The following is a 27,788-nucleotide window of genomic DNA, read 5'->3' on the forward strand; positions in this document are numbered from 1 at the left end:
GTATATTACCGGCTGTTTCGAGATGGAAGAAGAGATTCTCTTTCTCAAAGGACCCTCAGCCACAAGAGGGCGTCCGCTCATACTCAGGGTCGGGAAATTTCATGGCAAAAACGCCAGGAAATATTTCTTCACCGAGAGAGTGGTTGATCCTTGGAACGAGCTCCCAGTGCAGGTGATCGAGGCAAACAGCGTGCAAGAATTTAAGAGCAAATGGGATGCCTATGTGGGATCCCTTAGAGGGTTAAGCCAAGGGAACCTGCCACCAGGAGTGGGATCCCTAGGATAGTAGACTTGGGGATGGGTCAGTAGAGTGGGCAGACCTGATGGGCTATGGCCCTTATCTGCCGTCATCGTCTATGTTTCTAAAAAAGAAAACAGTGCTCTGATGGGACCTTCTTATACTAAGCACGCCTAAGTAGCATCTGACGTTATAGGCACCATTAGGACTTCCCACCAGAAAACTTGCATAATTATCTACTCACACAGAAAAGCAGTAAAAGTCAATAGGTTCTCTGAGTGGGAACAATCTGTTTGATCTTGCACTCGTGTGATTGACCAATTGTAAATGCAGTGAAGTAACCGCCGAGCTACTGCCGATCCATGATTGACCTATTGTATATCACTGTTTAATTTATCACATTGATTGATTTGAGCACACCTGAGGTGTCCTATGATGGTGTGATTAACCTGTGCCTTATTGTGTAAAGCGCTGGAGAATTCTCTCCCCTCGCTTTCCTCTCATGCTGAGGACACCCTGCTTCAGTATAATTATTTATATGATTTATCTTATAAACATTATTACGTGGTCTTTTCCTCAAGTGCTGAGACATCAGGTTGTTCCCACTCGGAGATCCTATTGACTTTTACTGCTTTTCTGTGTGGCTTTAACATTTTTGCTATTCATTATACCTAAACTATTATTCAGTAGAAAAAATTTAGCTTGTTCAATCAAGCAGAACATTCACTCATAGAAGTCCAATGGCCAGACAGGATTTGATTGAACACACTACATTTTTTCTACTGAATAATAGTCTAGGTACAATGAAAATAAATAGCAAAAATGTTTGAGTAGATAATTAAGGGAATCTTTTTCATATTGCTTGCTTATGGACTGGGAAAAAAGACTGTTCTTGCAAATGTCTCCAAACTGCTTAATGTGGTTTTTTGGGGTTTTTTTTAAATACTTTGTGAAATTTATTGTGTTGTTGATGCCTGCTGGCACCCTTGTGGACGAGCAGTTTGCAGTTTTTTCCAGGCACTGGGAATGCGCATCTGGTTTTTGCTTTTTGTCAGGAAATATTATGCATGCAAACTTGTATGAAAATGTTTTGTTTCTATTTTAGGGTACTGCTTAACTAAAAGATGGACAAAACAACTGCTGAAAATAAAGACTTATGCATCAAGTTCAGTTGGGCAACAACGCTCCATAATATGGTCTGTATTTGATCATTTGGATAATGGAAATGGCAGATACAAGCTTTGCAAAGTAGCTGTTAAACACAGTGGTGGCACCCGTAATCTGTTGGAGAGGGTGCAGAGGCGAGCCACGAAACTGGTCAAAGGCATGGAGAATTTAAGCTACAAGGAACGCCTCGGGAAACTGGGACTGTTCACTCTCGAAAAGAGAAGATTGCGTGGGGATCTGATAGAGACTTTTAAAATATTAAAAGGATTTGACCAAATTGACCAGGAAGCAGCATTACTGACATTTTCAGATGAGACACGGACAAGAGGTCATAGCCTGAAACTGAATGGCAGCAGGTTCAGGACAAATGTTAGGAATTCTGTTTCACACAATGAGTGGTGGGCGCTTGGAATGCTCTCCCGGAAGAGGTGGTGGCAGAGGCTACTGTTCTGGGTTTCAAACGCAAGTTGGATGCACACCTTCTTGCAAAACATATTGAGGGATACGGGAAATCCGGGTCTCCAACAAGGAGCACCTAAATGGGCCTCCGCGTGTGCGGATCGCCGGACTAGATGGACCTTGGTCTGTTCCGGTGAAGGCGTTTCTTATGTTCTTATAAAGCAAAATATCTTGAGCTACAATCCAGCGACACCGCTAGAAAAGCTTCTGTATCAGCCAAAGGTTTGGATTCATCCTTCTTCCAAAAGCCACTGCAGCCAGCAGATAAAAAAAGGATTGATAATGCACTTTGTTATTTCATTGTCAAAGACATGCAGCCATTTAGCGTTGTAAAGGATGAAGGCTTTCTTCATTATTCACAATCTTTGAATGGAAGCTATACAGTACCATCAAGGCAAACTTTAGATCGAATGATTGATGCTAAATATGAAGAAGTTTCCACCCATGTTTTGGATAAGCTTCACCATCTTAAGTATGTCAGCATCACAAAAGACCTCTGGACAAGCAGAACCATGGAGGCTTATATTACCATCACAGCACATGGCATATCTAAAGGCTTTCAACCGGTCAATGTTGTGCTGGAAACGCATCACATGCCAGAGCGACATACGGGTGACAATATTGCTGATACAGTTGAAAATGCTATGAAAATGTGGAAGCTAGAAGGCAAGGTTTTCGCTGTTGTCACCGATAATGCTGCCTCAATGAAAAAAGCAGTGGGCAAACTTATTCGAAAAGGTGTCTGCATGCTCCACTACAACTGCTTTGGACATACACTTCAGTTGTGTTTCGAAGATGGACTACGATCTCAGCAAGCTATCACAGATACCATTCACAAATTCCGTGATATTGTTAGCACTTTTCATCATAGTACAATACTCACAGAAAGTTTGAAGACGGCTCAAGAGACTCTGGGAATGCCAGTAAAGAAACTCATTGGTGATGTAAAACTAGATGGAACAGCACTTGCCTCATGTTACGAAGTGTGATTGAGTTACAGCAACCTATCAGCTTATGTTTATATAATAGTAAAGCCACAAAGAAATCAGCACCGTTGGAATGTGACTATGATTTAGCACGAAAGCTTGTAGATATATTGGAAGCTTTTGAAGGAGCAACTACAATTGCATCTGGTAAGCAATATGTTACTGTGTCTGTTGTTCATCCAATGGTTGAACACCTGATAAATTCCATTGGCGAGTCTGGCAATGAATCAAGCGAATCAGATATAAGAGCTGATGATGATTGGGACGAGGGAGAGGGATGTAGTGATGATAGCGAGTCAAGAAATGTCAAGATCGTCAGTTCCTTCACAGACGAACTGAAACTGATATTTCTAAATAAGAACTGGCAAATGTAATTTATTTAATTCTGTTATTTAATTCTGTAATTTATTTAATTAATGTTTCTACTAATTATAAAGCTATGTTATAGTTTAGATGTTCCTATTTTTGATATGATATTGCCCTGGTTAAATAAAATGTTTAAACTTAAAAAGCTGTGTCATTAACAGTGAATCGAATCGAAAAATTGATTCAACAGGGTGAATCGAATCGAATAAAAATATTTTTCTCTGAATCAGGCAGCGCTATTGGAGACGAATTCGGTATCCCTGCTTGATGATGCTGAGGACCCACTGGTCGGTCGTGATCCTGGGCCAAGCCTTCGCAGACAATCTGATCCTGCCTCCCCTGGCCCCTGCTGGGCCGGAGGGTAGTCACAGATTCTGTTTTTGTTTTGGGGAGAGGGCTGCCCTTGATTGCCCCTATCCCTCGGGCGGCGCTTGTTTGCATAGCAGTTATATTAATGTTGCGAGCGCTGGGGCACGGAGTGCTGCCAGTGTGGTGAAAGACATGCGAGGTTGGTTCCTCTGGTGTCTTCATGGGTGTGCCCAGCGTTCTAGGCCATTGGAGGCGAGGGTTTTGAGGGGGGTGCAGTCATCTTTGGTGCCGTTGACTATCTCCATAACCTTGTCCTCAAACAGGTTAACCTCTGTACATGGTACATTTGCTAGAGACTCTCATCATGGAGCGCCCGGGCAGAGACAGCTGTTCCCTCAGTGTAGCTGGATGTTTCAAAGAATTCAAAGGCTGTCTTGAAGAGGTGCTTGCTGCATTCCTCTAAATCATGGAGGAGGGATGAGAGAGACTCCTAGACCAGCTTGGTGGCGAGCTGGAGTCCCTGTTTTATTTTATTTATTTATTTTCTCTCTATGGCCTCCTGATAAAGCAGCATCTGGAACTGGAGCGCAGCAATTCGTGCGATCAGCATTGCGCCCACGAAGGTCTTTTTCCCCGTGGAATCCAGGGTTTTTCAGGTCCTTCCCTGATGGGGCATTGGAAGGGGTCGTGCTGTCCTGTTTCTCTTGAGCGCCGAGGCTATGTTGGTTGCCCTGAGGAGAGAGTCTGCCAAATCTTGTATCTGCAGTCCAGGAGGTTCTTGTGGACTGGAAACACCACCGCCTGCCTGGAGTAGTCCAGGTATTGTAGTAATCTATCTTGGGTACTGGTGGTCCCCCCCACGTGGATCTTGAGAAGGGCTGTTAGTTGTTTGTTTTTTTGTTGTTTTTTTGGGGGGGTTATAATTATTTATTTTTGTGGGTGGTGACTCAGGGCGTGGCTGAAGGCTGGTTTGCTGCTTGTTCCTCCGTTACTTGGGTGCATGGCATGCCGCTGGAACGCGCCATGCTGTTGTGTGTTGCTCTCTCTAAATAATAATAATAATTTTATTCTTATATACCGCCATACCCAACGAGTTCTAGGCGGTTCACATCAATTAGGTTAGGATCCGCATTGACATGCAGATTTACAACAATTTATTAGATTAACAACAAAATTAGCCGAGCTTGGCAGATGAAGAAGGAAGAGGGGAGAAAGAAGCGATCGTGAAGGAGGAGATGAGCCAGGCGATTGCCGGAAGGGGACGGTTAAGGGTCTTGTTTGCTGAATAGGTGAGTTTTGAGTAGTTTTCTGAAGCCGAGGTAGGTGGGGGCCTCGAGTATCATTTGGGCTAGCCATGGGTTCAGCTTGGAAGGCGAAGGTTTTGTCTAGGAATCTTTTAAGATGACACAGCTTTAGCGAAGAGTAGGCGAACAGCTGAATTCTGCGGGATTTCTTGTTGGTGCAGTAAAGGTTAAAGTGGGGATTGATGTATCTTGGCGAAAGGCCATTTACCGATTTGTAGCAGAAGCATGCGAACTTGAAAAGCACTCTGGATTCGAATGGCAGCCAGTGGTAAAACGGGGTGATATGTTCCCATTTCTTTAGGCCATAGATGAGGCGAACGGCAGTGTTTTGGATCATTTTTAGTCTCCTGGTAGTTTTCTACGTGGCGTTCAGGTAGATAATATTGCAGTAGTCTAGAATGCTGAGAATGGAGGATTGCACTAGTAGGCGGAAAGAGGTATCATCGAAGTATTTTTTTATGGTGTGGAGTTTCCAAAGTGCCGAGAAGCATTTCCTGACTATGAGGTCGGTGTGATTTTCTAAGGATAAATTTTTTTTGTCCAAGCTGACTCCCAGAATTTTTAAGGTATGTTCGAGGGGGAAAGTCATTCCTTTCAGTTGAATTGTAGTGTCCCTGATTTTATCTTTGGGGGTGGCTAGAAAAAATTTTGTTTTGTCAGGGTTTAGTTTCAGCCTGAATGATAGCATCCAGAGTTCAATCTGATTGAGGATGTTTGTAATGTAGTCGAGTAGTTCTGGTGAGAAACTGGTTAGAGGGATGGCTATTGTGATGTCATCTGCGTAGATGAAAAATTTGAAGGGGACTTTGGGGAAGGGGAAAAATTAAAGGGGGCATTGGGGGGAGTGTTGCACGCTGAGAGAGGAGCTGGATCAGCAGGAGGATTAACTGCTGCTGCTGGTCCAACCCTGGTGGTTCGCAGGTTCATGTGCTGCTCCGCTTGACTGGTTGTGGTTCCATGTATCCTGACATTTTCTATCCCTCTTGAGAGGGGGGGTGAGCCTGCAGAGAGGGGGCAGGATGCACCCCTGCATCTGTGCCAGTGCCCCTGGAGGCAGAGGAAGAGGAGTGGTGATGGTGCCTCCTGTATGGGCTTCTCCTGCTATGATTGTAAATTCTGAGCAGGAATGTACAGCGCTGCGCACACGTTTCAGCACTATAGAAATAATAAATAGTAGCAGTGATCTACTATTTTACCTCGATGAGACTGTGAACTGTGGAAAACACTTTTTGCCCAAGTGCAGTGAACAGCTCCTGAGGCTGAGGAGTTTTAACCCCCACCTTTGGAGAGGCGTGGTCTGACATGCTGCATCACTGATGATGTCAGTGCCCATACTCTGTGAAGAGCTCCCTGGGATTGCCCCTGTTGCAGGAGAGGAAGGGAAAGACTGTGCTATAATTGGTTGCCAGCGGTTTCCATCATGGCTGGTTGCTGAGGCAGGGAGGAGGGACACTTCTGGGATTAGTTGCCCACTGCCCTGCACATGGCTGAACTCCGGAGCTTAATGGAGTTCTCAGAGAGGAGAGAAATACTGAGAGGCAGACCCAGGTGCTGTAGAGGTTTTTCCCGACATGAGGGTCATCCCAGGGGAGGGTTTCAGGGAGGTGGGAGAGGACCGCAGGTCCCCAAGAGGGAAAGAAGCATTGGAGTTTCTTTCTCCCTTTTTTTTTTCAGATCGGAAGGAGGGAGGGGTAGAGCCCTTGGGGCTGCAGGAGATTATCAAAGTTTCCCAAAGCAGACAGATAGGGGAAACTGCTATCGGCTGCATGCAGGGACTCAGGGCAGAGCCAGGGCATCCTGAAGGCTCCTTATCCCTGCCAATTTTACATCCTCCATTGCTGCCTTACGATCAGGCTGGCTTGTGCAGGCTTATTACCAGGCTTCACTCCTTTCCATGGAGTTTCTCAGTGCTCTCTTCCTCAGCTAGAGTGCTCCCGAAACTAGGTGGGCACAATTTCAGGAGGGCTGGTTCGGTTTACATGCGTGCGGATGCAGGCAGGCACAATGTAAGCAGGGGGGTTCAGTTTGCGTGCTCACGAAGACGTGTGCACACAATGCAAGCAGCACGGATCCTTGTGTGTTGGATCCAATCAGGGGACGCACAGTTCATGAGGATCCAGTGCATTCATCCTCCTCCTGCATCCCAGTCGTTTCTTTAGATGATTCAGGCATCTTCAAGGTGATGAGTAGAAAAGTTGTAATGGAGAGCTGTAGATAATCCGACCGATGGGAACGGGCGGAAACTAAAGACTGGGGATTAAGGGGAAGCAGGGGGAAATGGGTAGTGCTCGGGCATGCCCAGTGGGGCCCGGGCACTGCACGTGCTCAGAGAGAGAGAAAAATCTCTCTGAGCTATTGGAGAGCTTATCTGCAAATTGGGAGCTGTTGGAACAACACCCATATGTGGCTGACTCATCCTGCTTGTCCTAGGAGAAATGAAGTAATGTGTGCAATAATGATATGTTTTTCATGTTCTTTCTTTGCTCTCAAGAAAGAGCTGATTACAGCACTGTTTGTTGAGAAACAAGGGGGTTCTTTTTAAGTAGGAAAGCCAAAGGTGGTATAATAAGTAAATCATATTACTATTTGGGCAGAAAAGTACTATGTTTCCCATGCAATATGTTTATATTAATATGGTGGCTTATTAAATCTATTAGGAGGGGGAAAAGAGGCAAAAACCAATTCCTGAAGTCTAGGTAGCAGATATCATTTCGGAAGCCCAAAGCACGTCTATGTTCCGCCCAAGCAGAAACCAAGCCTAAATCATACTTAGACCAGCTTTTCCCTCGTCTACATTTTCCACGATGTATAGACGCGGTCTGCTGCCTAACTAGCGTCTATGTGGTGCCTATCCTTAACCACGTCCATGTTACGCCCTCGTAATGCCCACGTCTACAAACTTGGATGCAACTTTTCCCAAAACTGGCATCCAGCTCGCGTCTACATTCTGAGAATGCCTATCGGACGCCTAACTCCGTCTAAGTCCCAATTAACGCTTGTTAACACCCTTAATTCACTCATTATCCACTTAAATGGGACGCCTAAAGCATGCCTAAAGTTAGGTGCACTTTACAGAATCGGGGCCAAAGAGCGACAGACATGGAGAAGAATGCTTGATGGGGAGAGAGAATTGAGATGGGAGCTTAGAAGGACTGCTAGACATTGCTTGAAAAAGGGTGATTCTGACAGAGGGATGATGGATGCAGGGGAATGGAGAGGGACACAGAGGGGAGAAGCTCAGGATAGAGACAGATGCTGGACAGGACATAACGGGACAAAATGTAAAATGGACAGACAATCCTAGGAAGACAATTATGAAAAAAGAAAAGCAGAAAAGGGACTGTGGGACCTAAGCGAATGGAAAAATACATAGTAACATAGTAAATGTCGGCACAGTCTGTCCATAAGTTATACCCATTAAAAAATACATGATTAGATTAACTTGTTTCTTCATTGATATTTCTGGGCCGTAGACTGGTATTGTCCTAGGTTCCAAATGCTGAAATTTCCGTCCAAGCTCAACCTAGCCTTTCCAACCATCCCATTGTTTGCAGGATATCTACCGTAAAGTCTGGCCAGTCAACTGCTCAGAAAACAAAAGATAGAAAAAAAGGTTTTTTAAAAAAAATTCTGAATTTATTGAAATATGTTAGTTTACAGATATGTTTTTTGACAATATAAAGGCAAAGTGAAATACTATGAAAACAAATCAACCAGACTTCACTATGTTTGCTTTTACAAAGGTGTGCTTTTAGGAGAAAGTCACTAAGTGAGAAAAACTTGAAGGCCCTTCATTGTCTCTAGAAAAATTTAATAAAAATTCTGGATAATTACATTACCTTGGTGTCTTCTAGCCCGCCAATACCTTTCAGTTTAGGCGGTTTACAACAAGAATTGGCCTGGGCATTCCCAGGGAAATTACAAGGTTGATATACATAGTACGCGTCGGGATCTGGGAAGGGTCGATACGGTTTGGTTAGATCATTTGACAAATTTCTTCAATGGTATAGTTTTCAGTTCTTTCCTGAATGTTTTGTAGTTGGGCATCGTGGTCAGCAGATTTGAGAGGTGGCGGTCTAGTCTCGCTGCTCTGGTGGCTAGTAGTCCGTCATATATTTTTTTGGTTTTCATGGCTTTGATTGGGGGATGGGTGAAATGTGCTTGAGTTTTCCTTGGTCTGGATGTATTTTTTCTGATTAGGCGGTTGTTCAAATAGCTTGGTTCATATCTGGATATTGGATATTGGATCTGGTCCTCACAAATGGAGAGAGTATCTCTAATGTTCGAGTGGGTGCTCACCTGGGTAGTAGCGATCATCAAACGGTTTGGTTTGATATAACGGTTAAAGTGGAGAGCGGCCGCACGATACTTAAAGTCCTAGATTTCAAACGTACGGACTTTAATGCAATGGGAAAGTACCTGAAGAAAGAGCTGTTAGGATGGGAGGACATAAGAGAAGTGGAAAGACAGTGGTCTAAGCTGAAAGGAGCGATAAAAATGGCTACGGACCTTTATGTGAAGAAAATCAATAAAAACAAGAGAAAAAGGAAGCCGATATAGTTCTCCAACCTAGTGACTGAGAAAATAAAGGCGAAAGAGTTGGCGTTCATGAAATATAAAAAAACCCAAGAAGAGGAGAGCAGAAAGGACTACAGGGTGAAACTGAAAGAAGCCAAGAGAGAGATACGTTTGGCGAAGGCACAGGCGGAAGAACAAATGGCTAAAAATGTAAAAAAGGGAGATAAAAATTTTTTCAGATATATTAGTGAAAGGAGGAAGATAAAAAATGGAATTGCTAGGCTAAAAGATGCTGGGAACAAATATGTGGAGAGTGATGAGGAGAAAGCAAATGTGCTAAACAAATACTTCTGTTCTGTGTTCACAGAAGAAAATCCTGGAGAAGGACCGAGATTGTCTGGCAAAGTTACACGAGAAAATGGAGTAGATTCTGCGCCGTTCACAGAGGAGGGTGTTTATGAGCAACTTGAAAAACTGAAGGTGGACAAAGCGATGGGACCAGACGGGATCCATCCCAGGATTCTAAGGGAGCTCAGAGAGGTTCTGGCGAGTCCTATTAAAGACTTGTTCAACAAATCTCTGGAGACGGGAGTGATTCCTGGGGATTGGAGGAGAGCGGATGTGGTCCCTATTCATAAAAGTGGTCACAGGGATGAAGCAGGAAACTACAGGCCGGTGAGCCTCACTTCAGTTGTTGGAAAAATAATGGAAGTGTTGCTGAAAGAAAGGATAGTGTATTTCCTTGAATCTAATGGGTTACAGGATCCGAGGCAACATGGCTTTACAAAAGGTAAATCGTGCCAAACGAACCTGATTGAATTTTTTGATTGGGTGACCAGAGAGCTGGATCGAGGACATATGCTAGATGTAATTTACTTGGATTTCAGCAAAGCCTTTGATACAGTTCCTCATAGGAGGCTGTTGAACAAACTTGAAGGGCTGAAGTTAGGACCCAAAGTGGTGAACTGGGTCAGAAACTGGCTGTCGGACAGACGCCAGAGGGTGGTGGTTAATGGAAGTCGCTCGAAGGAAGGAAAGGTGACTAGTGGAGTCCCTCAGGGTTCGGTGCTGGGGCCAATCCTGTTCAATATGTATGTAAGTGACATTGCTGAAGGGTTAGAAGGAAAAGTGTGCCTTTTTGCAGATGATACCAAGATTTGTAACAGAGTAGACACTGAAGAGGGAGTGGAAAATATGAAAAAGGATCTGCAAAAGTTAGAGGAATGGTCTAATGCCTGGCAACTAAAATTCAATGCAAAGAAATGCAGAGTAATGCATTTGGGGATTAATAATAGGAAGGAACCGTATATGCTGGGAGGAGAGAAGCTGATATGCACGGACGGGGAGAGGGACCTTGGGGTGATAGTGTCCGAAGATCTAAAGGCGAAAAAACAGTGTGACAAGGCAGTGGCTGCTGTCAGAAGGATTCTGGGCTGTATAAAGAGAGGCGTAGTCAGTAGAAGGAAGAAGGTGTTGATGCCCCTGTACAGGTCATTGGTGAGGCCCCACTTGGAGTATTGTGTTCAGTTTTGGAGACCGTATCTGGCGAAAGACGTAAGAAGACTTGAGGCGGTCCAGAGGAGGGTGACGAAAATGATAGGAGGCTTGCGCCAGAAGACGTATGAGGAGAGACTGGAAGTAGAGAGTTGCGCGGGGACAGAAATCCCACCCGTCCCCGCCAAAGTCCCACCCGTCCCACCGTCCCCGTGAGGAAGTCCCACCCGTCCCCACCCGTCCCCGTGAGGAATCCCACCCGTCCCCACCCGTCCCCGTGAGGAATCCCTTCCGTCCCCACCCGTCCCCGCGAGGAATCCCCTCCGTCCCCGCCCGTCCATATAAACTTCAGAAATAGTTATTTCATTTAATTATGCTACTGAATTAAAGGCTCTGGTAGAAACCATTTACAAATAAGCAAAAAGACTTTATTAATTTGAAAATATTAATTGGGAAGAATACATACTTTGCAAATGGGTTTCTACCAGAGCCTCTAATGTTTATAAATTTTTATCAACACAACTAATATACTACTTTATCCTGAAGCAAAATAAAAAAAAAGAAATATAATTCTTTTCCTACTTTTGTTGCCTGGTTTCTGCTTTCCTCATGTTCTCATTCAATTCCTTCCATCCACTGTCTCTCTTCCTTCTGCATCTTCCATTTGCTCTGTTACTGTGCCTCTCCCTTTCTTCCCCCTTCCAAATTGGTCTGGCACCCATCTTCTTCTCTCCGCTCCCCCCATAGTCTGGCATCTGTCTTCTTCCCTGCCAGCGTCTTCTCCCTACTCTCTCTTCCCCATTTCCTTTCAGCGTCCTTCTCCCCCCATCTTCCCCATGTCCTGTCAGCGTCCTTCTCCCCCCTCTGTCTTCCACATGTGCTTTCAGTGTCCTTCTCCCCCCTCTGCTTCCCCATGTCCTTTCAGCGTCCTTCTCCCTCTCTGTCTTCCCCATGGCCTTTCAGCGTCCTTCTCCACCCCCCCCCCGTCTTCCCCATGTCCTTTCAGCGTCCTTCTCCACCCCTTTGTCTTCCCCATGTGCTTTCAGCATCCTTCTCCCCCCTCTGTCTTCCACAAGTGCTTTCAGAGTCCTTTTCCCCCCCGCCCTTCCCATGGCCTTTCAGCGTCCTTCTCCACCCCTTTATCTTCCCCATGTCCTTTCAGCGTCCTTCTCCACCCCTTTGTCTTCCCCATGTGCTTTCAGCATCCTTCTCCCCCCTCTGTCTTCCACAAGTGCTTTCAGAGTCCTCCCCCCCCCCGCCCTTCCCATGGCCTTTCAGCGTCCTTCTCCACCCCTTTGTATTCCCCCATGTGCTTTCAGCGTCCTTCTCCCTCCTCTGTCTTCAAGTGCTTTCAGCGTCCTTCTCTACCGCCCCGGGTGCAGCACAGCCGGCCAGGTCCCCTTACTTTTGTGGCACTTCCCCGACCGACTGACAACAGCCCCGGTCCGACAAACCTCCCTGCCCTTAACTGCGAATCTAAATTACCTTATTACAGCTGCTGTAAGAAGATAATTTAGATTCGCGGCTACAGGGCAGGGAGGATTGTCGGACCGGGGCTGTTGTCGGTCGATCGGGGAACTGCCACAAAAGTAAGGGGACCTGGCCGGCTGTGCTGCAACCGGGGCGGAGTGTGGCGGGGCGGACCGCCCCGTCCCTTGGTAGCCACTCGAACCGCGAGTCTACTCTCCTCCTTACCTGCACTGCCTGCAGCACAGAGCCAAACGGAAGTCTTCCCGACTCAGTCGCGCGGCTCTTCTCTCTACCTTCTCTGCTTGCAGCACAGAGCCGAACGGAAGTCTTCCCGACGTCAGCGCTGACGTCGGAGGGAGGGAGGGCTTTAAGCTTTAAGCCCTTCCTCCCCTCCGACGTCAGCGCTGACGTCGGGAAGACTTCCATTCGGCTCTGTGCTGCAAGCAGAGAAGGTAGAGAGAAGAGCCGCGCGACTGAGTACATCCAGCCCCGCAGGAACCCCGCGACCCTAGGGGGCGTCCCCACGGGATCCCCGCGACCCTAGGGGGCGTCCCCACGGGATCCCCGCGACCCTAGGGGCGTCCCCACGGGATCCCCGTGACCCAAAGGGGGAACCCGCGGGCTGCCCGCGGGTCCCGCGGGATTCCCGTCGTCCCCGTTCCCGTGCAGCTCTCTAACTGGAAGCCCTGAATATGTATACCCTAGAGGAAAGGAGAGACAGGGGAGATATGATTCAGACGTTCAAATACTTAAAGGGTATTAACGTAGAACAAAATCTTTTCCAGAGAAAGGAAAATGGTAAAACCAGAGGACATAATTTGAGGTTGAGGGGTGGTAGATTCAGGGGCAATGTTAGGGAATTCTACTTTACGGAGAGGGTGGTGGATGCCTGGAATGCGCTCCCGAGAGAGGTGGTGGAGAGTAAAACTGTGACTGAGTTCAAAGAAGCGTGGGATGAACACAGAAGATTTAGAATCAGAAAATAATATTAAAGATTGAACTAGGCCAGTTACTGGGCAGACTTGTACGGTCTGCGTCTGTGTATGGCCGTTTGGAGGAGGATGGGCAGGGGAGGGCTTCAATGGCTGGGAGGGTGTAGATGGGCTGGAGTAAGTCTTAACAGAGATTTCGGCAGTTGGAACCCAAGCACAGTACCGGGTAAAGCTTTGGATTCTCGCCCAGAAATAGCTAAGAGAAAAAAAAAAAAAAAAATTTAAATTGAATCAGGTTGGGCAGACTGGATGGACCATTCGGGTCTTTATCTGCCGTCATCTACTATGTTACTATGTTACATTTAGGGCTTTGAATAGGGTGCAGTAGAATTTGTATTGTGGAGGTAATGTGGTCATATTTTTCCAGCAAGTATTATCAGTCTAAGGGCTGTATTTTGAACTGTTTGTAATTCTTTTAGCATGTTGGCGGGGCATGACAGGTAAAGTATGTTACACTAGTCCAGGAGTCCTAGGATTAGCGCTTGTACTTTGAGTTTGAATTGTTCGTTGTTGAAGTATTTTCGGCTTTGTCTTAAGTTGCGCATGGTTGCAAATGCCTTCTGAACTGTTTTGCTGATTTGAAGTTACATGGTGCAGCCTTTGTCTATCATTATTCCCAGCAGTTTTAGGTTGGGTTGTAAGGGATATGTGATGGAGTTTATTTCTAGGTTTGTTATGGTTGGGGTTTTGTTTCTTTCTAGAAGTAAGAATTTGGTTTTGTCTTGGTTCAGTTTTAATTTGTGGTCTCTCATCCATTGTGACACTGTTTCTAGTGCAATGTGTAGTTTGTTCATTGCGTTGGGGGTGGTTTGGTTGAAAGGCAGGAGGATGGTGATATCATCTGCATTGCTGTATGACGTTAGGCCTAGTTTGTCTAAGCATGTGCCAAGTCTGGCTTTATAAAGATTGAAGAGTGTTGGAGATAGAGGGGAGCCTTGGGGGACTCCGCAGGGGTTATTTCAGGATTCTGATTGTTCTTTATTTGCTTTAACTAGGAGTATATTAACTTAGTGAGTCTAAAAGGATTAAGGGAAGGGATGGAGGACACGGTATAGATGATTATACATTGAGAAAAGAATGCGGACTTGGGATAAAGCACAGTTACTTACCGTAACAGGTGTTATCCAGGGACAGCAGGCAGATATTCTTAACGCATGGGTGACGTCACCGACGGAGCCCCGGTACGGACATTTTTCACTAGAAAGTTCTAGTTGGCCGCACCGCGCATGCGCAAGTGCCTTCCCGCCCGACGGAGGAGTGCGTGGTCCCCAGTTAAGATAAGCCAGCTAAGAAGCCAACCCGGGGAGGTGGGTGGGTCGTAAGAATATCTGCCTGCTGTCCCTGGATAACACCTGTTACGGTAAGTAACTGTGCTTTATCCCAGGACAAGCAGGCAGCATATTCTTAACGCATGGGTGACCTCCAAGCTAACAGAGAGGGAGGAGGGATGGTTGGCCATTAGGAAAATAAATTTTGTAACACAGATTGGCCGAAGTGTCCATCCCGTCTGGAGAAGGCATCTGCGGCTGAGATCGTCGGCCAGGGAGTTCAGTTCGCCCTGGATATAGACAGCCTTGAGGAAGAGACTGCGGGCTGTGGCCCAGGTCCAGATGCGGATGGCCTCCTGACAGAGGAGGGTAGATCCGGTGCCGCCTTGCTTGTTTATGTAGTACATGGCGACTTGGTTGTCTGTGCACAGGATAAGAACCTGAGGGTAGAGAAGGTGTTGGAAGGCCTTGAGGGCATAGAACATGGCCCTGCGTTCCAGGAAATTGATGTGATGTTGACGCTCCTGAGGGGTCCAGAGTCCCTGAGTGCGAAGTTCTCCCAGGTGAGCTCCCCATGCATAGGGGGAGGCATCTGTGGTTATGATCATGGAGTGAGGGGTTAGATGAAAGAGTAGACCCCTGGAAAGATTGGATGAGTTCAACCACCATTGAAGAGATTGCTGAAGAGACGATGTCACAGAGATGGGATGAGAAAGAGGATCGGTGGTCTGTGACCATTGGTTGGCTAGAGTCCATTGAGGTGTCCTGAGGTGGAGTCGCACCAGAGGAAGCACATGGACCGTCGAGGCCATGTGGCCCAGGAGGACCATCATCTGCCGAGCTGGAATGGAGTGATGAAGGAGCACCTGGCGGCAGAGGTGGAGCAGGGTCCGTTGGCGGTCGGAGGGGAGAAACGCCCTCATAAGAGTGGTGTTGAGAACGGCTCCAATGAACTGAAGTCGCTGTGTGGGAAGCAGATGCGACTTGGGGTAGTTGATCTCGAACCCCAGGAGATGGAGGAAGGAGATGGTGTACTGAGTGGCTTGTAGCACAAGTGGAGACGTAGGTGCTTTTACCAACCAATCGTCCAAGTAGGGGAACACCTGGAGGTTGTGAGACCTGAGAAAGGCCGCCACCACAATAAGGCACTTGGTGAATACCCTGGGCGATGATGCGAGGCCAAAGGGTAGCACCTTGTACTGATAGTGGCGGTGCTGTATCTGAAATCGGAGGTAGCGACATGAATTCAGATGGATTGGAATGTGAGTGTATGCCTCTTTGAGGTCCAGGGAACATAGCCAGTCGTGTTGAGAGAGAAGAGGATAAAGCGTGGCCAGGGAGAGCATTCTGAACTTTTCCTTGACCAGACACTTGTTGAGGTCCCGGAGATCGAGGATGGGACGAAGGTCTCCTGTCTTCTTGGGAACCAGGAAGTAGCGGGAGTAGAATCCCTGACCCCTTTGGTCTGTGGGAACCTCTTCGATGGCATTGAGGAGAAGGAGGGATTGGACCTCCCTTAGGAGGAGAAGGGACTGGGAGGAGTGGGACGCAGACTCTATAGGAGGGTTGTCTGGTGGAAGAGTCTGGAAGTTGAGAGAGTAGCCGTGGCGGATGATGTTGAGGACCCACAGGTCTGATGTGATGACCTCCCAACGGTTGAGGAAGAGTTGGAGACGTCCTCCGATTGGCTGAGGAAGAGGTAATGATGGTGGAAGACTGGCTATGCCCTGGAGAAAGGAGTCAAAAGGGCTGAGATGGTTTTGACGGAGGAAGAGGCTTGGCAGGTTGGGGAGATTGAGAGCGAGCCTGAGTGTGTTGTTGTTGACGAGGTCTGCGAGGCTGCTGTTGGGGCGGGTTGAGAGGCCTGGCCGAGAACCTGCGCTGGTAAGAGGACTGTGGTCTATAAGGACGAGCAGGTGGAGCCTTCTTTTTAGGTTTTACTAGAGTGTCCCATCTGGTCTCATGTGCTGAGAGCTTCTGGGTGGTCGAATCCAGGGACTCCCCAAAAAGTTCGTCCCCAAGACAGGGTGCGTTAGCTAGGCGGTCTTGGTGGTTGATGTCAAGATCAGATACCCTCAACCAGGCCAGATGTCGCATGGCAACAGCTATGGCAGACGCTCGGGAGGTCAGCTCAAATGAATCATAAATAGAGCGCACCATGAATTTCCGCAGTTGAAGGAGGCTGGAAATTTGTTGTTGAAAGAGTGGAACTTTGCGTTCAGGGATGTATTTTTGTAGGGCGGATAGTTGTTGTACGAGATACTTCATATAAAATGAGAAGTGAAATGTGTAATTATTCGCCCTGTTGGCTAGCATGGCATTTTGATAAAGGCGTTTGCCAAACTTATCCATCGTTTTGCCTTCTCTGCCAGGAGGGGTGGAGGCATAAACACTGGAGCCCTGAGTTTTCTTTAATGTAGACTCAACTAGGAGAGACTCATGGGGCAATTGAGGTTTGTCAAAACCCGGAATTGGGATGACCCTGTATAGGCTGTCAAGCTTACGAGGAGCTCCGGGAACAGTGAGTGGATTTTCCCAATTTTTATAAAAAGTTTCCTGCAGTATGTCATGGACGGGTAACTTGAGGAACTCTTTGAGAGGTTGTTCAAAGTCCAAGGCATCCAGAAAGGCCTGGGACTTTTTGGAGTCGGACTCTAAAGGAATAGAAAGAGCCGCCGACATCTCCCTGAGGAATTTGGTGAAAGAGGATTGCTCAGGCTTGGAAGTGGTATCGGGCACTGAGGGTTCCTCGTCTGTGAATGATGCGTCCTCCTCAGTACTGGGTGGGGATTCTTCCCATAAGTCCGGGTCCCAGATATCAGTGTGCGCACGCCGAGATGGCGGGGTGGAAGGCTCGAAAGAGACTTGCCAGAGCGCATGGAGACGGTACCGGGAGAGGAAGACCGGTGTTGACCCCGGTCCCGGGAAGAGTGGTGCCGTTCTGGGTCCCGGGGAGACCCGGTGCCCTTCCTGGTCCCGAGGAGGATCGACCTCAGAGCGGGTCTGTCCCACAGGACGAGAACGGAGTGGTTCAGCCGAGAGGATTGGCATGGAAGTGTTGAGTGGCACCGAGGGGGTGGACACCGGTGGGATGGTGAGAGGCTCGGGCCGGTCTGGTACCGAAAGAAGTGGTGCCAATAGGGTCGGTAGCAGGTGCTGGAGTTGTTGCTGCAGCTGTTCCTGCAATTTGTCTTGGAGTATGGCCGCGATGCGGTCATCCAGGGGTGGCACCGGTACCGCTTTTTTCTTTTTCGGTTCCATAGGTGCTGCTCCACGCCCCGGCGATGAGGAGGCCGATGACGAGGCACTCACCGAGATCGGGGCAGAGCATTTGCGAGGTTGGCGTGAGGCCGGGAGGACTGGCGTCGCCACTGTGGCAGGTGGGCGCTCAAGGGAGGGGGAAGGCTTCTTAGCCGGCTTACCTGGTGCCAACGACCCCGAGGAAGGATCGGACGTCGTCGAAGTGGTCGGTGCCGTCTTTTGCGGTACCGTCGACGTCGCGGCAGTCTCCATAGCAGATCCGGTACCGAAAAGGATGTTCTGCTGGATCTGCCGATTTTTTAAGGTGCGTTTCTTAAGAGTGGCACAGCGGGTGCAGGTGTCAGCCCGATGCTCTGGACCCAAACACTGTAGGCACCAATTGTGTGGGTCAGTGAGAGAGATCGGGCGTGCACACCGCTGGCACTTCTTAAAGCCCGGTTGAGGGGGCATGAAAGGAAACACAGCCTCCGCAAAATCAAAGCCGGAGGCTTGTATGATGGCAACAGGCCCCGCCGGGGCCGGCCTGAAAAATAAAGAAAAAACAAAGTTGTTTTTTTTTTACTATTTAGAACGGAAAAAGAAACCCGAAGGGAAAAAGAGAAAAAATAAGAAAATAACGCGAGCGGGAAGGCAAAAAGGAAGTTTTCAACGGCCGTTGAAACCACATGCGTCTTTTCGCTCCGCGGAAACGAGAAAACTGGGGACCACGCACTCCTCCGTCGGGCGGGAAGGCACTCGCGCATGCGCGGTGCGGCCAACTAGAACTTTCTAGTGAAAAATGTCCGTACCGGGGCTCCGTCGGTGACGTCACCCATGCGTTAAGAATATGCTGCCTGCTTGTCCTGGGATAAAGTATGTTATGTGAGGTCCTATGGACTGAGAACTATCAACAATATATGATATACCTTCCTCCTAGTTTATCACCTAAGACATTAAGAAATATTTTCTACAACAAGGGTAAGGAATGATCAGAAATGGAATCATTAAATGGATCTATTAATTGATAGGCATGTGGAAGCCATTTTTGAATATATGAACAGATTATTTAACATCCGGTAACTCTATTAGCTTGTTAACTGTAACTGAGGGACAACACAACTCCCATTCTTAAAAATCCTAAGGAATCAATAGCAATAACAGGAAACTATAAGCCCATTGCATCTATGGAAGGTCTTGTTCAGTCCCAGTTGTTGGAGTATCTGGACCCCCATTCTCTTTTACATGAATCCCAATCAGGTTTCTGACCGAGACAGGGATTGCTGGAATTGGAGGAGTTTTAAAATGGTTCTCCACCCTCCTGCGGAATAGGCAGCGAGAAGTTTTAGTGGTTGGAGTATTGTCCCATCGGCAGAATGATACAACAGGTGTCCCGCAGGGCTCGGCCATGTCAGCTGCCTTGTTTAATCTCTATCGCCTCCCGCTCTGTAGACTGCTGCGTTCCGTGCAGGTCTCGTATCGGCGGTGTGTGGATGATGTTCAGTTAATGCTCCCTATTGATGGGGACTTTGGAAAGGCAGTTACGCGGCTGCCGAGGGTGATGAGAGAGATTAATGGTTGGATGAATTGTAACAGATTGTAATTGAGTGTTCAGCAAACGAAGGTTCTATGTTTTGTTCGTTCACTGGGATAAAATCGACCTATTAGGCAATATCCATGGAGGGGTTTTACTAGATTCTTGTCTGCCATTCAGGGTGCATGTATTTGCAGGGGTATAAAAGGTATTTTAAAAATTAGTTTGTAGAGCAATTTGCGCCCATATTTGGCTGCCTCTATGTTTAGGACTGTCTTGCGGAGTGTGGTATTATCATGCTTAGACTACTGCGATTTGGTGCTTCTGGGTATACCTGTATCAGCACTGAGTTCGCTGTGGGTAGCTCAGAACGCGATTGTTCGAACTCTGTTTTGATTAAGAAAGAGTGATCATGTGACAGTATGCTAGATATTTTGTATTGGTTAAAATTAGAACATCGAATCCTGTACAAATTATTGGTTATAGTTAACGTGACCATTTATTTTTTTCATCAAAACGGGACATCTATTAATTGTCAGACCTGCCCCCATTCCCACCCTAGCCATGTCCCAATCCTGCCCTAGCCACGCCCCTAACTTCTTCCATACATTTTTCATGTACACATAATATCTTATTTTTTATTTTTTTTTTCCAAAACCTTTTATTGAACAGCCAAGTAGAAACCAAAACAGCAGCAGCAGCTATAACATTTTCAAAATACAACAAAATACAGTGCACAAAACACTAAACAGGCAAACACAATCCGAGCCCGGGTTGGGTTCTTATACCCAGACTCAGCAAAACCACACCCCACAGAATGCCCCCCCACCTATCCCCCGACCCACCCTTAACCCACTGGGACCACTGGCTTCCATATCTTATTAATTGATAATGGTAACCATAAAATTAAAAAAAAAAACACAAAGCACACTATACGCAGAGAAAATGTTAATTATCATTCATATTTGGAGGGGTTTCAAAGATGTCAAGGCAGATGACTTTAAAATATGCAATGTCACCTCAGTAACTATAGAAAAATAGACAAATATAGTGCAAAATATAGACAGCAGATATAAATTCTCAAAACTGACACATTTTGATCACTAAATTGAAAATAAAATCATTTTTCCTACCTTTGCTGTCTGGTGATTTCATGAGTCCCTGGTTGCGTTTTCATTTGACTGTGCATCCTTTCTTTCATTTCTTTCTTTCTTTCTGCACTCAGGCCCAACAATTGTCCCTTTCTATTCCCTCCCTCCTTCCTTTCTATGTCCTTAGTGCCCCCAGTGCCTCCTTCCAATGTCCTTAGTGCCCCTTCCTATGTCAGTAGTGCCCTCAGTGCCTCTTCCTATGTCCTTAGTGCCTCCTTCCTATGTCCTTAGTGCCCCCAGTGCTCCTTCCTATGTCCTTAGTGCTCTCAGTGCTTCCTTCCTATGTCCTTAGTGCCCTCAGTGCTTCCTTCCAATGTCCTAGTGCCCCAGTGCCTCCTTCCTATGTCCTTAGTGCCCCTTTCTATGTAATTAGTGCCCCTTCCTATGTCCGTAGTGGCCCCAGTACCTCCTTCCTATGTCCTTAGTGCCCTCAGTGCCTCCTTCCTATGTCCTTAGTGCCTCCTTCCTATGTACTTAGTGCCCCAGTGCCTCCTTCCTATGTCCTTAGTGCCCCTTCCCATGTCCTTAGCACTCCCAGTGCCTCCTTCCTATGTCCTTAATGCCCCTTCCTATGTCCGCAGTGCCATTACAGCCTCCTTCTTATCCCAGGACAAGCAGGCAGCATATTCCCACACATGGGTGACGTCACCGACGGAGCCCCGCAGCGGACAGCCTCGAAAGCAAACTTGCTTGAAGATCTCGAACTTTCGAGTGCTGCACCGCGCCTGCGCGCGTGCCTTCCCGCCCGAACTAGGGGGCGCATCTCCTGAGAGGATCCTCAGTTCGTTTATTTCCGCGGAGACAAGAAGACACGTTTTCTTTCTCTGCAGCATTGCCTTCTCATCACCGCGGCTGTTTCTTTAATTTTAAGTCGGTCGCTGTGTATATTTCCTCTTTTTATTTTCTTTTTACTTATTAAAAAAAAAAAAAAAAAAAAAAGTTATTCTTTTTTCTTTCAGTTCGGCCGTCGAGCTTTGGGCCTAGGCCTAGGCTCCTTCGTTCGACACGGACTTTATTTTTTCCATGTCCCGGCCTCTTACCGGGTTTAAACGCTGTCGACAGTGTAATCGGGTGATTTCGGTCACCGATCCCCACTGCCGTTGTTTACAGTGCCTGGGTTCCTCTCATTCCCCAGAAGATTGTCATCGCTGCTTTACCCTCACTCCACGAGCTTTTCGGCGGCGTTGTGCTCAATTTTTCCAACTTTTTGGTATGGAGCAATCTTCGGAGCCGGCCTCGACCGTGGCGGCTGCTCCGGTCTCGAAGGCCTCGACTCCGACGACTTCGACGCCTGTGGTCTCGAAGGCCTCGACCCAGACTCCGGCTGGAGTTTCGGTCTCGAAGGCCTCGACCTCTTCTCCTTCGTTGACTTCGAAGACGACGACTTCCACGAAGCCTTCTACGGGGGGTAAGTTTCCGAGTTCTCTTTCAGGTGCCGTATCCAAGAAGCCACCAGAGTCCTCGGCGCGACCACTTTCAAAGCGTACCTCCAAGATAAGGGAATACTCACCTTCGAGGTCGCCCTCTTCGGAGCGTACTGCTGCACATACGAGGTCAGAACCTTCTGTCTCGGTGCCGATGCTGGAGGACATGTTAAAATCTATCCTCACCTCTCAAATTACTTCTTTAGTGGCTCAACTGGTCCCGTCCTCGACCTTGCCTCGAGTTGACCAGCCTGTGACTCAACCGGAGCTTCCAGTCTCTCGAAGCCGATCCCGGACACCGAAAAACATTTCTTCATCGGAGTCGTCTCCGGGCTCACCTCCTCCGAAGCATCGGTCGAAACATTCGAGACATGGGACCTCCAAGCTTCGGAGGGAATCTTCGCCGTTGGATACCGAAGCTTCTTTGTCTCGTTCTTCGAAGACGAAGCAGGGTTCTCGACATCGAGCCTCCACTCGAAGCCCTTCTCGATCCAGAACCCCATCGAAGCCAGTCCGTCGGGACAGTTCTCCACATACCTCGACTCAGTCTGTGCCTCGTACACCGGGTACTTCTCCATCCAGGGGTCTGAAGAGAAAACATTCTCTTACTCCACTTCACAGTACAGCTTCTTCTCCCACTGTGCGTATGGAATCAGACATTTCCACATACTCTAGAGAGGATTCTCCATCCTACTCAGTACAACACAAATCTCGCAGTGGCTCTCCTGAAGAATCATCTGACCCAAAATCAGTTTCTTTTGCCAAATTTATCTTTGATATGGGCCAGGCCCTCAAGCTGGACCTTCATTCAGACTCTAAATATACTCCTGAGTACCTGGCGGACATGGAGCTTCCCCATCCTCCTAAAGAGTCACTCAGATTGCCTATGACTCCTGTTCTCCAGCAGACCTTCACTCGCAATATGGAGACTCCTTATTCTATCACTGCCATCCCATCTAAATTGGAGTCTCGTTACAGGACGGTTCCATCTAAAGGCTATGAAAAGTCTCAACTCTCTCATCAATCTCTGGTAGTAGAGTCCTCATTGAAGAAAGCACATCCCTCCAAAATTTATGCTTCTGTCCCTCCTGGTAGGGAAGGCCGTACCATGGATAAATTTGGGCGACGTTTATACCAAAATTCTATGATGGCAAACAGAGTTTTGAATTATAATTACATTTTTACGTCCTATTTCAATCACTTTTTAAAGATTTTGTCTTCCTTTTACCCAGACATCTCTACTAATCGTCTTTCAGAATTTAAAAATATCCTTAAGACTCTTTCTCAGTTGAGACTTTTCATGCTACAAGCCTCCTATGATGCCTTTGAACTCTCGTCTAGAGTCTCAGCATTTGCAGTAGCCATGCGTAGATTAGCATGGTTGAGGATAGTGGACATGGACCCTAACCTTCAGGATAGATTGGCTAATCTTCCTTGTCAAGGGAATGAATTATTCGATGACTCTATTGAGGCAGCTACAAAGCGTCTTTCAGAACATGAGCGCTCTTTTGCTTCCCTCATCCGTCCAAAACCTAAACCTGCACCAACTAGAGGTTTCAAACAAACTCCACGTCGCTATCCACTGAAAACAACTCCTGCTTTTTCTAGACCTCCTGCTCGTCGTCCTCCTCCTCAACAACGACAACAAAAATCTCAGACTCCTGCTAACACTAAGCCTGCTCAGTCTTTTTGACAATCTCAACTTGAGCATTCAAATTTCTCTATTTCCAAATTCTCCCCTCCCCATAGGGGGTCGCCTGTCCACATTTTATCACCAATGGGAGCTCATAACATCAGATCTCTGGGTTCTTACCATCATACGAGAGGGATACTCTCTTCGACTCCTTCAGGTGCCTCCAGATCGCCATCCAAGAGAGTGTCTTTCAAACCAGTCGCATCTTCCTCTTCTTCTCCAAGAAGCTCGAGCTCTTCTTTCTCTTCGAGCAGTAGAGGAAGTCCCTCTATCTCAAAGGAACTCGGGATTCTACTCCCGTTATTTTCTAGTTCCCAAAAAGACGGGGGATTTGCGACCGATTTTGGATCTCAGAGCTCTCAACAAATTTCTAGTCAAAGAGAAATTTCGAATGCTCACTCTGCCAACTCTGTATTCTTTGATGGATCAAGGGGATTGGATGTGCTCCCTCGATCTCAAAGAGGCCTATACTCATATCCCTATTCATCCAACATTTCGCAAGTACCTCAGATTCCAAGTGGGAAATCTTCATCTTCAATACAGAGTTCTCCCCTTCGGACTGGCTTCTTCCCCCAGGGTTTTCACAAAATGCCTTGTGGTTGTAGCTGCAGCTCTTCGCAACCAGGGTCTCCAAGTATTTCCATACCTAGACGACTGGCTCATCAAAGCTCCCTCTCTTACAGGGGTTATTGTAGCGACCCAACAGACTATTCTTTTTCTACAAAGTCTGGGATTTCACATCAATTTTCCCAAATCTCAGCTGACTCCTTCTCAGTCTCTCCAGTTCATAGGAGCAACTCTGGACACTATCAATCTGAGAGCATACCTTCCGCAACCACGTCAGGATGCACTCATTCAAATTTCTCAACAATTTTTCCAACTTCCCACTGTTTCAGCAAGAAAAATGATGATTCTGCTCGGTCACATGGCCTCTACAGTTCATGTGGTTCCTTTTGCCAGGCTTCATCTTCGCATTCCTCAATGGACACTGGCATCGCAATGGCAACAATCAGTGGATCCACCAACCCGACTGATTTCCATCACTCCTTCTTTAAAGAAGTCTCTCCGTTGGTGGATGCTCTCTTTGAATCTTTCAAAAGGTTTACTGTTTTACCCTCTTCCTCATCAAAAGGTCCTCACAACCGACTCGTCAATGTACGCATGGGGAGCCCATGTGGACGGTCTTTGCACTCAGGGACTCTGGAACCAAGCAGACCGGAGGTGTTCTATAAATCTGTTGGAACTCAGAGCGATATTCTATGCTCTCAAAGCTTTTCAACATCTACTTCACGACATGGTGATTCTAGTACGTACGGACAATCAAGTAGCCATGTATTATGTAAACAAACAGGGAGGGACAGGATCTCATTCCCTTTGTCAAGAGGCTCTGAAATTATGGCAGTGGGCGATTCCCCGCAACATCTTCCTCAGAGCAGTTTACATTCAAGGTCAACGCAACTGTTTGGCGGACAAATTGAGTCGTCTTCTACAACCTCACGAATGGACACTCAATTCTCCTACTCTTCGCCAAATCTTTGCCCGTTGGGGTACTCCACAGATAGACCTGTTTGCGTCACCTCTCAACTTCAAACTGCCTCAATTTTGCTCCCGCATCTACACTCCTCAACGTCTCGAAGCGGATGCGTTTCTCCTGGACTGGAGGAATCAGTTCCTTTATGCTTTTCCTCCGTTTCCTCTAATTCTCAAGACTCTGGTCAAGTTGAAATCAGACCATGCCACCATGATTCTGATAGCTCCTCGGTGGCCCAGGCAACCTTGGTTCTCCCTTCTACTTCAACTCAGCACCAGGGAGCCTCTACTTCTACCAATTTTTCCTTCTCTTCTCACGCAGAATCAAGGAGCTTTGCTTCATCCCAATCTACAGTCTCTACATTTGACAGCTTGGTACCTTTCTCTTTAACAGACTTTTCTCAATTCTCTCCGTCTGTTCAAGAGATTTTACTTGCTTCCAGAAAACCATCCACTAGACAATGTTATGGTCAAAAGTGGACAAGATTCTCTGCTTGGTGTTCTACTCATAATCTACCTCCCAGAGCTGCTTCATTGACATCAGTTCTGGACTATTTACTTCATTTATCACAATCTGGACTTCAGACTACATCTATCCGAGTCCACCTTAGTGCTATTGCTGCTTTTCATCAGCCTTTGGATGGAATATCCCTTTCTGCACATCCTATGATTTCTCGTTTTATGAAAGGCCTTCTCAATATCCATCCTCCTCGTAAACCACCTCCTGTGGTTTGGGATCTCAACGTTGTTTTAGCTCAACTTATGAAACCTCCTTTTGAACCACTTGACAAAGCTCATCTTAAGTATCTCACTTGGAAAGCTGTGTTCCTCATCGCTCTCACTTCTGCTCGTCGTGTCAGTGAGTTACAAGCGCTAGTAGCTGATCCACCTTTCACAGTTTTTTACCATGACAAGGTTGTTCTACGTACTCATCCTAAATTCTTGCCTAAAGTCGTTTCAGAATTTCACATCAATCAGTCCATTGTTCTACCTGTATTTTTTCCAAAGCCTCATTCTCACCCAGGAGAGGCGGCTCTTCATACCTTGGACTGTAAACGTGCTTTGGCTTTCTACCTGCAACGCACTCAACTTCACAGAACATCTCCTCAACTTTTCATATCCTTTGATCCAAACAGGTTGGGTCGTCCTATATCGAAGCGTACCATCTCCAACTGGATGGCTGCGTGTATTTCTTTTTGTTATGCTCAGGCTGGTCTTCCTCTTCAAGGTCGAGTGACGGGCCATAAAGTTAGAGCTATGGCGGCATCTGTAGCTTTCCTCCGATCAACTCCTATTGAGGAAATCTGCAAGGCTGCCACTTGGTCCTCGGTTCATACTTTCACCTCTCATTATTGTCTGGATACTTTATCCAGGAGGGATGGCCAATTTGGCCAATCTGTTTTGCAAAATCTTTTTTCGTAAATTGCCAACTCCCTCCATCCCCTTTTCCTTAGCTTGGAGGTCACCCATGTGTGGGAATATGCTGCCTGCTTGTCCTGGGATAAAGCACAGTTACTTACCGTAACAGTTGTTATCCAGGGACAGCAGGCAGATATTCCCACAACCCTCCCACCTCCCCTGGTTGGCTTCTTGGCTAGGTATCTGAACTGAGGATCCTCTCAGGAGATGCGCCCCCTAGTTCGGGCGGGAAGGCACGCGCGCAGGCGCGGTGCAGCACTCGAAAGTTCGAGATCTTCAAGCAAGTTTGCTTTCGAGGCTGTCCGCTGCGGGGCTCCGTCGGTGACGTCACCCATGTGTGGGAATATCTGCCTGCTGTCCCTGGATAACAACTGTTACGGTAAGTAACTGTGCTTTATGTCCTTAGTGCCTCCTTCCTATGTCCTTAGTGATTCCAGTGCCTCCTTCCTATGTCCTTAGTGCCCCCAGTGCCTTCTTCCCATGTTCTTAATGCCCCTTTATATATCCTTAGTGCCCCTTTCTATGTCCTTAGTGCCCAAGTGCCTTCTTCCCATGTCTTTAGTGCCCCCAGTGCTTCCTTCCCATGCCCTTAGTGCCCTTTCCTATGTCCTTAGTGCCTCCTGTACTCCTTCCTATGTCCTTAGTGCCTCCTTCCTGTCCTTAGTGCCCCTTGCTACGTCCTTGGTGTCCCCAGATCCTGTGTCAGTTCTCCTTTGTACCTTGGTCCCCCTCACTGCCTTCCAGCCTTTGTCCCATCCCCTCCCCTAAAACCAGCCAACCTACTTCCCTCCCTCCTTCCCTGCTGCGCTAAAGCCAGCCTGCCTGCCTCCCTCCATCGCCAAAGCCTGTCCACCTCCCTGTTCCGGTCCCCGCTGCTGCTTGCTACCCGCCAAAGCCTACTGCGCTTCAATCCCTCTTCCCCCCAGTTCTCTGCCGCTCACTGCAACTAAACAAAAGGAAGGTCCAGGCGCTGGCCCACAAACCTTCCTGAGAGAGGAGAAAAGATGCTGAAGGAAAGTGGGGAGGGGAGGGAGGAATGGAAGAGGGAATAAAGAAAAAAGGACACATGCTGGATTGGGGAGACAGCTGCCAGAACTGAGGGGAGGAAAGGAGGAGAAAGATGCTAAAAACTACCTGGGGGAGGGAAGGAAAGATGGGAAGATGCCATACTATAGGGGGAGTGGAGAGAAGAAGATGTGTGCCAGACCAATGGTGTGGGGAGGGGGAGA

General features: G+C 47.4%; 1 pseudogene; it reads left to right on the forward strand.

Annotated features, from left to right (window-relative positions):
* Positions 1 to 27,788, forward strand: part of LOC117355007 — a 136,831-nt pseudogene that overhangs the window by 50,351 nt on the left and 58,692 nt on the right.

Source organism: Geotrypetes seraphini, chromosome 2 (assembly GCF_902459505.1).
Source record: "Geotrypetes seraphini chromosome 2, aGeoSer1.1, whole genome shotgun sequence".
In the NCBI taxonomy this organism is placed as follows: domain Eukaryota; kingdom Metazoa; phylum Chordata; class Amphibia; order Gymnophiona; family Dermophiidae; genus Geotrypetes; species Geotrypetes seraphini.